Source organism: Cupressus sempervirens, chromosome 6 (assembly GCF_028749045.1).
Source record: "Cupressus sempervirens isolate cs-2001-9-10 chromosome 6, ASM2874904v1, whole genome shotgun sequence".
Taxonomy (NCBI): domain Eukaryota; kingdom Viridiplantae; phylum Streptophyta; class Pinopsida; order Cupressales; family Cupressaceae; genus Cupressus; species Cupressus sempervirens.
In genome coordinates, this window is record NC_143123.1 from 214,838,534 (window position 1) to 214,847,808 (window position 9,275).

At 33.0% G+C, this 9,275-nt stretch overlaps 1 pseudogene across 1 annotated transcript; it reads left to right on the top strand.

The window, feature by feature from the left end:
* Window positions 1-1,463: 1,463 nt before the first annotated feature.
* On the top strand, window positions 1,464-4,793 carry LOC149552035 (3-oxo-Delta(4,5)-steroid 5-beta-reductase-like; annotated as a pseudogene). Its single transcript, XR_016352852.1, has 3 exons — window positions 1,464-1,609; window positions 1,796-1,875; window positions 3,395-4,793. The product of XR_016352852.1 is annotated as a 3-oxo-Delta(4,5)-steroid 5-beta-reductase-like (transcript).
* Window positions 4,794-9,275: the final 4,482 nt, after the last annotated feature.

The window sequence follows — 9,275 nt, forward strand, 5'->3', positions numbered from 1 at the left end:
ATACAATTTTTTGAAAACTTTATTGGCTCATGAGGAAAAAGGCAATGAAATTTTTTAATTTTCTTCAACAAAAATACAACTATTTTTTCCAACACCTCTATTAATGCAAGCATTAATTGCAACTTTATCTGTTCTTTTCTTATGACAAGTGGATAAATTTTATTAAAAAATAATCATTTTCCTAACACCTCATGAATGCATTAATTTCAATTTTACCTTTCCACATTTGTGACTAGTGGACAAACTTTTTTTTAAAAAGACAATCACTTTTAATTGATGTTTATTTTTGTAATTTGTAAAATGCTATTAAATATAGATATTTTAATCAAATATAGGTATTTTAATCAAATATAGACATTTTTTAAATTGTCAATTTCCAAAAATTATTTTTTATATAGCTTAATTTCATATTTATTTTAATTTTAATTTATATATAAGTTTAAATTAGAATTTAGTTTCTTTTATTTTGACATATCTAAACCAATGCTTTTAATAGATTTATTGTTTATTTTTTATTTTTATATATAATTTTTATTATATTGATATTTTTAATTTATACTTTAAAATACATAATACTAATTTTGTATCAATTTTAATAAAGTTCAAATTGTTTAGCTTTATATATTATCAACTTTATTTATGATAAGTGTGTTTGGTTTTTTTAAAGCATAAATGTTATTTTTAAATTAATTTATGTTTATTTATTTTTATGCATTAGATTTAAGCTTAAGAATATTGTCCACCTTCTTCAATTAGATGAATTTATCACTTAAACAAGATATATCAAACAATTTCATCATTAAAATTAATCAATTTAACTCTTTTTAAAAAAAATTATATAATTTTATCTATATCTTATATATAATTAGTTCATAAATATCTTTGGTCTCATAAATGTTCTTTACGATGTCATCTAATTTTAATTTACTATGATACTATAATATTTATTTATATATTTTTTTACTATTTTAATTAATATATATCATTGCAGTTATATAATTTAATAATATACTGACTATACTCTGTAATTTAATTTAGCTTACCACTATAATATTCTATTTGTCATTACTATTTATTTGTTATTTTATTAAACTAAATGCATTATATTTTAACCAAAACCTACTTCAATGCTTGCGTCCCTTGTTAGATATCACTTTTCTACTTTACCTAATCAATTATAATTTTTTATTAAATCTTAAAATTAGATAGTTTATCTGCTCAATTATAAATCTTAGTGGATATCACTTTTTAAGACCACCATCCCCTTATCTGTACTACTTTATTATTATTATTATTTTAATCAACTTGAACTTTAAATAAATCAGTAGAATCTCAGTTTTTGATATATAGACTTTTTTATTAATTTATAATTTAAAGAGTATATATTCACAAATAAAAAAGGCTAACAACTATTCATTAAAAAAAACTATTTAAGGAAAACAAGAACAAGAACAGTGCCAGCCAAAGGAGGGCGAGGGCCTTTATCATCAGAAAGTGCCGGTGCCGGGAAACGGTAAGAGGACACATTAAGCCGGCTACAAATTGATCCTCACATTGTTAGCCAGCCTCAAATTCTTGATTGTGCAAGCTTCATAGCCTCCATCTTGAGGTAAGAATTTAGAAAATCTACGGATCGGTTTATATCTTTCGCCATTTTAATTCTCTGTTTCTCAAATTTGTTCCTCGTTCCGCTGCTTGCAAATCTCTTTTTAATGAACATAATAGCGAAGCAAAATGTAGACTTTCGGCCCGTTATGCATTTCCATATAATGTTGATGGATTTGTTTTATAACAGGTTAGCATTTGCATTGTTTTGTTGGATCCCTCACAATGAGTTGGTACTCGTGGTGGACAAGCTCTCTTGGTTCTAGAGCTGTAAGTATTTAGTTGTCCATATGCTTTATAATATTGCTTTGTGAAGGACAGTGTGAGAGTTGAACCGTGAGAGAATCGAAGACAGGGAAGTAGCTATAAACCCGCTGGCTACTCTTGTTTCTGCATTGGAACTCGAATTCTTAATCAAGTTTTTTAACAGGAATTAAATGTTATTTAGGGTTTTAATTTTCAGGAAAGATAAAACCCTAGCTATAATTTGGGGCTTTAATTTCCAGGAAACGTAAAATGTCGCGACGATGCTTAAAATCATAAAGTGCAGAGTCGACCTTTAAACTCAATTGCGATAAAACGATCAGTTTGAAGTTGGAACCATTTGGGCGAGGGGAAATGATCCGTGTGATTTTGATGAATTCGTAATCTTTTAGTTTCTTGTGAACGCTTGTAGAAAGAAAAGGATCTATTGTTCCAAATGTTTTAAAATTAGCAGCCGAGTTGAAATTGGACTTGTCCTAACTGCAAATGGAAGGTCCCAGGTGCTCTCGTGTACTCTGCCCCTGAGCTATTGGTCCTCTTTGTAACTGTGATATCTGTGGTTTAGGTGTAGAGGCTTCAGATTCGACCCCAAATTAATCTATAAGAAGTTTAACACTAAATTTTTGTAAAGTAGAAGTGATAAATGATTTGTGCCATTCTCATAAGTCGTTGTTCAGCCATCCATGGTCAAAACCAGACTCTGAAAGCTCAGAATCATTCATCCATGATGTAGAGAAAAATTCATCCTGCCATATGTTGCCTGATACGAATATAATGGATAAAGTTATAAAGTTCTTTTCTAATGCATAGAACTAACAGTAGCAAGAAATCTGTACAATAATTATCCCACACAGCAAATTCTATGACTTTTCCTTTCTTGAAATTCATTCTAAATTTGTTATTTTAGCTTCACATGCTAGGATAATAATCTTAAATGCCCTCATCCTGTTGGAATGATCCCTGCTAAACTCTAAGAACAAAGCTCGTTCAGAAGGAATCATTTGAGTGGTGACATAGCATTTTGGTTTGCTATTGGTGATGTGGGTGCTCGGGGGTTTATTGAGGATGAATGAGGTCTCAAGGCAGAATTGTTCCAGATGAACTTTACAAACTTACAAGGCCATTATTCTCATTTTTTCTTTCTACCAAGACTGATTGCACTTCCTGAATTGGCATTGCATTTGTGCTAAGTTTCGCAGTTCTGTTGGTGTGCATACTATGTTGTATACGTATTGAGGGGTGTTAGGTTTGAGCTTGGAAAAGAGCTGGTGACATTCACAGCTGTGTGCTGCATGATAATCTGCCACCCATAGAGTATATTATATAGTAGTTGCATGTCTAGCTTGTGATCGACTTAGGGAGATGTTGGTTGTACGGATATGAGATCAGTAGATAACCCCTTTCGATTTAAAAGTCAGTTGTCTATTTTTTATCAAATTCAAATACTGGGTATTCCGTCATTTAGGATAACATTTTGTTGTATTATCTAGCAGAGTTGTCCATGTGACTTTTTATTTACGTGCAGGGGAGAGTACAGAAAAACGTTGAAGTCTCAGAACGAAAATCTGACAAGCAAAGCGTAGGCCTCATAATAGGAGTTACAGGAATTGTGGGCAGTAGCTTGGCTGAAATCTTGCCCTTGTCTGACACTCCTGGTGGACCCTGGAAAGTTTACGGTGTTGCAAGGAGACCTAAGCCTCATTGGTCTCCAGATAATCCAGTTGAATACATCCAATGTGATGTGCTGAACAGAACAGAAACTTTAGAAAGGATTTCTACTTTGAAGGATGTGACTCATCTTTTTTGGGTTAGTTGGGCTAGTAGAGAGACAGAGGAACAGAGCTGCGAGGACAATGGAAGAATGTTCAATAATATCCTAGATGCACTACTGCCTAATGCCGAAAATCTCGAGCACATCTGTCTGCAGACTGGTGGCAAACACTACCTGGGTCCATTTGATAATGTTTCCAAAAATCGAAATATTCAGCCCCATGAGCCACCCTTTCATGAAGACCTTCCTAGGCTGCCTGGGCCTAATTTCTACTATACGCTTGAAGATATACTATTTTGATGCTGCCAAGAAGAAGGAGGGACTAACTTGGTCTGTTCACCGTCCTACAGCCATATTTGGCTACTCTCCGTGGAGCTTAATGAACATCATTGGTACTCTCTGTGTCTATGCTTCCATTTGCAAACATGAGGGGCTTCCTTTCAAATACCCGGGCAACAAAATTACTTGGGAACAATTTATGGATGTGTCTGATGCTGAATTGATTGCAGAGCAAGAAATATGGGCTGCTACGGATCCTAATGCCAAGAACCAGGCCTTCAATTGTTGTAATGGAGATGTGTTTAAATGGAGAAAACTGTGGAAACTAATTGCAGAGAAATTTGAGTTGGAAATATTACCTTACGAAGGTGAAGGATTTAGTCTGGCTGAGGCAATGAAAGACAAAAGACCTATTTGGGAGGCAATTGTGAAAGAAAATAATTTATGCCCCACCAAAATTGAGGAAGTTGGAAATTGGTGGTTTGCAGACCTTGTACTAAATACTCCATTTGAGAATATCAATAGCATGAACAAAAGTAAGGAGTATGGTTTCTTTGGGTTTCGTAACACAGAATCTTCTTTCCTATCATGGATTGACAAGATGAAGTTATCGAAAATTATTCCATAAGTAAAATCAGCATGTGTGAAACCCATTATCGGAAACCTATTACTAGCCTGGAGCGAGTTACTTGGTATGTCTTATTTCTATCTGTAAAGTAGTTAAGAGTTTTCAGTATTTGTATCTAAAATATGTTCTGGTGGCCTTTCTTAAGGAATATGGTTGTAAAATAAATAAGAGTTTTCAACAGCTATGAACAATGAATTTACCTCGACTGGATCAAAGTCCAATATATATGATGACTTTTAGTGTGAAGGTCGTTTGACTAAATCTATGTACCAAAAGAAGTGCCATCTGTGTTTTTTAAATGACTGGCAAACTTGTTGCTTACATATTCAATGAGAATAGTAATAGTTTGTTGCTGAAAACTAATTGGAGGCACGACTATACAAAATCAAATTATTATTAAATTGTAAGTATTAAAATGTAAACGTATTGTTCATGTTTTACAAATTTATGAAGTATCGTGGAAATGCTTATAAAGCATTGCATTTTATATTTTAAGAATCTTACCAGAAACTAACTCCCTCCTATATCTATTAAATCCAGTAAAATGTGTGAACCTTAATTTGCTAGCACCTTTCTTAAGATTCAAATAAGGAAAAACGAAAAAGCCAACGAATTAAACACCGCACCATAGACTGATTGTATTAACTGTTTCAGAAATATGTGGAAACACTAAATCTCTTTGCTTATCTGAAAGACCTCAAATTGTTCGTGTTCAAGTTTGGTCTTAGTTGTATGCCAAATCTCTTTAAAACACCTCAAAATGCTCATGTCTAGACGAATGTCCTAATTGTCATTATCTTCATCCATTTTTAAGTGTCATGGTTGATTGGATTTATGTTGAGATGCATGGTAGTTTGAAGGAAGATTTAGGAGCAATCACACAATGTATCAAATTAAGAAAATAATTAAATTGAAAAATTCATTGAAGCGGACCCACCCACCAGGTGAGGAGATCATATCCAGTCGTTGATACAGTCCTTGATGCAGTTGTTTAAGTACTAGAGACAGCACCAGTAGTAATTCCATACCTAGAACTAGTAGACCTAGCAACAAATACACATGTAGTTGGAGACTGAGGCAAAGATAGAGATGCAGAGCCAATAGTACCGAAGATAGGGGTAGCAGCAGTGGAATGGCTTCATGTTGGGTGATTGTGCCTCGCCCTTATTATTGGTCGTGCTGCTTAAACCAGGTCATCTCCTGCTGTCTTTATGGTGAAGGCCATTCTGTAGATGGCTTCGGAATTGGCTCTGTTTATGTGACTGGATCGACTTCTGAACTATTCTACTTTTCTCTCCAAAGGGAAGGTAGAAGTGTAGATAAGAGATCTACTTAAGACCTTTCTTTATTGGTTCTGAATCAAAGCTCTCCTGACCAGTTGTGGATTCAGATGAAGAGAAACACCCAGGGGATCTTACCAACACCTGAATTTGACGCACGTTTTATGAAATTAGAAAAGAATAAATTTTTAAAAGTGAAAAATTGTGAAAAGTCACTGATCACAACTCCAACGTGTCCATAAAGGGAAGCTACCACTACGTTGACAGAAAAAAATGGGGAAAAATAGTTAAACATGCTAATCTCATGGGATGGCATGACCACTGGATATGTACACTGTGTATTTGTTTTTTTTTTTATCAATAAAGGGTCAAAGCCAAAAATTGTATTAATAATAAGATCTATATTGTGATGTGAATATCAGGATTTAACTGTGTGATTTTTGAGTCAAACTCAATGACCCATGTTGCATGAGTAGTGATTCAACATGAATCCATCTCTCATGAGAATAAATGGAACACTTAGCACTCATTGGATCTAGGTGATGCTCACAGGGGTGAAGCACCGGTGCTTCACCCCTGTGAGCATCACCTAGATCCAATGAGTGCTAAGTGTTCCATTTATTCTCATGAGAGATGGATTCATGTTGAATCACTACTCATGAAACATGGGTCATTGAGTTTGACTCAAAAATCACACAGTTAAATCTTGATATTCACATCACAAATTTACTAGCTGTGGAAATCATCTCCTACTTATCAAGATCTATATTATACACATTAATAAACATTAAGAATATTAAGTTTCACATCTGAAAGCTACTGTAAAATAAAGCTGATTATATCTAGACAGCCTCATATATCACACAGGGGAAGAGTTTTCAAAACTTTTAGTAAAATTTAGTCTATAAAACATCAACAAAACCTTCATACCATGATATGCCAAATTATAGCCTTAAGTGGCAATGAAATTTCAACAAAATAGGGTTAGGCAATTTGACATAAAAAGTTGATTAAGTTATAACCTTATACGAAAAAGATGTAAGAAGATAATTTGTAGGAAATCCAATGTAGTTCCTAGGCTACTAGTTTTTTTGAAGAAGAGACATCCTTCATACCATGATATTCCAAACTATAGCCTTAAATGGCAATGAAATTTCAACAAAATAGGGTTAGACAATTTGACATAAAAAGTTGAACAAGTTACCAACTTCATGTGAAAAAGATGTAAGAAGACAATTTGTAGGAAATTCAATGTAGTTCCTAGGCTACTAGAGATTTAGAGCCAATAATACCGAAGATAGAGGTAGCAGCAATGTAATAGCTTCATGTTGGGTGATTGTATCATTGGTAGTGCTACTTAAACCGGGTCATCTCTTGTTGCCTTTATAGTGAATGTCAATCAGTAGGCAGCTTTGGAATTGGATCTGTTTATGTGATTGGATCGACTTCTCAACTATTCTTCTTTCTCTTCAAATGGAAGGTAGAAGTGTAGACAAAAGATCCACTCAGACCTTTCTTTCTTGGTTTGGAGCCAAAGCTCCCCTGATTAGTTGTGGACTCAAATGAAGAGAAACACCTAGGGTATCTTACCAACACTTGAATTTTCGGACCCTTGTAGGTAACCCCTAACAATTATTTTGGAGGGGCTTGCAAAATAATTGATGATGTCACAAGGTTTTGTTAGACAATATTGATCTAGTAAAAAGTTGTACTTATTTTCTCTAACCCTTGACACATGTTTAATGAAATTAGAAGACAAAATTTTAAAAAAGTGAAAGATTATGAAAAGTCACTAATCACAACTCACAAATTATAGAATCTATTAATTAAAATTGAAAAATTGTGTATAAGTATTTTTCTAATCCAAAAGTGAGAGCTCACAAATTATAAATTCGTGAACTAAAAATTCATGAATTAAAATCTTGAAAGGTAGTACATAATTGCTTTTCTTCATAGAACCAATGAATAAAAAATCTCATAAATAAAAAATTTGAAAAATTGTACATAACTACTATTTCTAATTTAGAAGTCTAGAACTTATAGACTATGATTCCTATAAATTAAAATTTGGAAAGATCATTTGTATAACTACTTTTTCTAATCCCAAAGTAAAAAATTTAGAACGTTGTGATTTGTAAAGCTCATTCAACATGTCCATAAAGGGAAGCTACCACTATATTAGTGGAGAAAAATCAGGAAAAACAATTAAACATGCCAATCTCATGGGATGCCATGACCACCAAATATTGTGGATTTGTTTTTTTTATCAATAAAGGGTCAAAGCCAAAAATTGTATTATATCATACATATTAATAAACATTAAGAATAATAAGTTTCACATAAAAAAATCAACTATAAAATAAAGTTGACCATGAGATCTTTATCTTTACATGGTCAAAGAATTTTTAAATTTTTTAGTAAAATTTAGTTTGTAAAACATCAACAAAACCTTCATACCATGTGATATGCCAAATTATAGCCTTAAGTGCCAATGAAATTCCAACAAAATAAGGTTAGGCAATTTGACATAAAAAGTTGAACAAGTTATAAACCTTATATGAAAAAGATGCAAAAAGAGAATTTGTAGGAAATTCAATGTAGTTCCTGTATATATGTACATATAGTAGCCTAAGAACCTAGGATCTAAATTGTGACTACCCTCAGTTCTACTATTTTTTTAAAAACATAATCACTAACTTGTTCCACTAATTATTTTCCATTTACTTCAAAAATGGTGATTATAAAACTCCTTCGTTCAATGTGGTGGCAACATCTTGATATCACATTTTATGCTTAATTGTGATAGTGTTTAGTTTCCATAAGTAGGGTCATCCTTAGACCCAAACCTAAGCCTGGAGGATTCACTTCTAATAGCCCTACCTACGTATCTTCTCATGTGAAGTCAAAGGCTTTGTAGTTCATAGTTAGGGGGAACTCACTTTCTCCACTTGATGAGATCTATGATCTCTCTTAACCATGACTATTAATTAAGTATTGTTTTTTAACATAGTCCCATCATAATCTATTTTTTGGTAGTGCTTTGTTGTGTGGTTGTGTTCCTGGCCTGTTTAAAATAGTTTTATCTTAGGACTTAATGTCAAATCTTTTCTATTTGTTGTCAGGGGTTTTAGATCCCCTCAAAAACTATTTTTGTCTATTAATCGAAAACATAGTCCTGTTATAATTAAAGATACTCATTGTCACCAAGTGTTTGTTCCACATCTAACATTACTAATCACTAGTTTCACCATCTTATACATATTCATAAGGGTCTTATCACAAATCAAACACATTTGGTGATCTTGGGCATACTCCACATATACTTGGACTAGCTCATATACATCACAAACACACAAGATGGATAACTTTACCATACAACACATACACAATGCATAGCTCCAACATACACCACAATGACAATAACAATTGGCTCATAAATGATTGACAA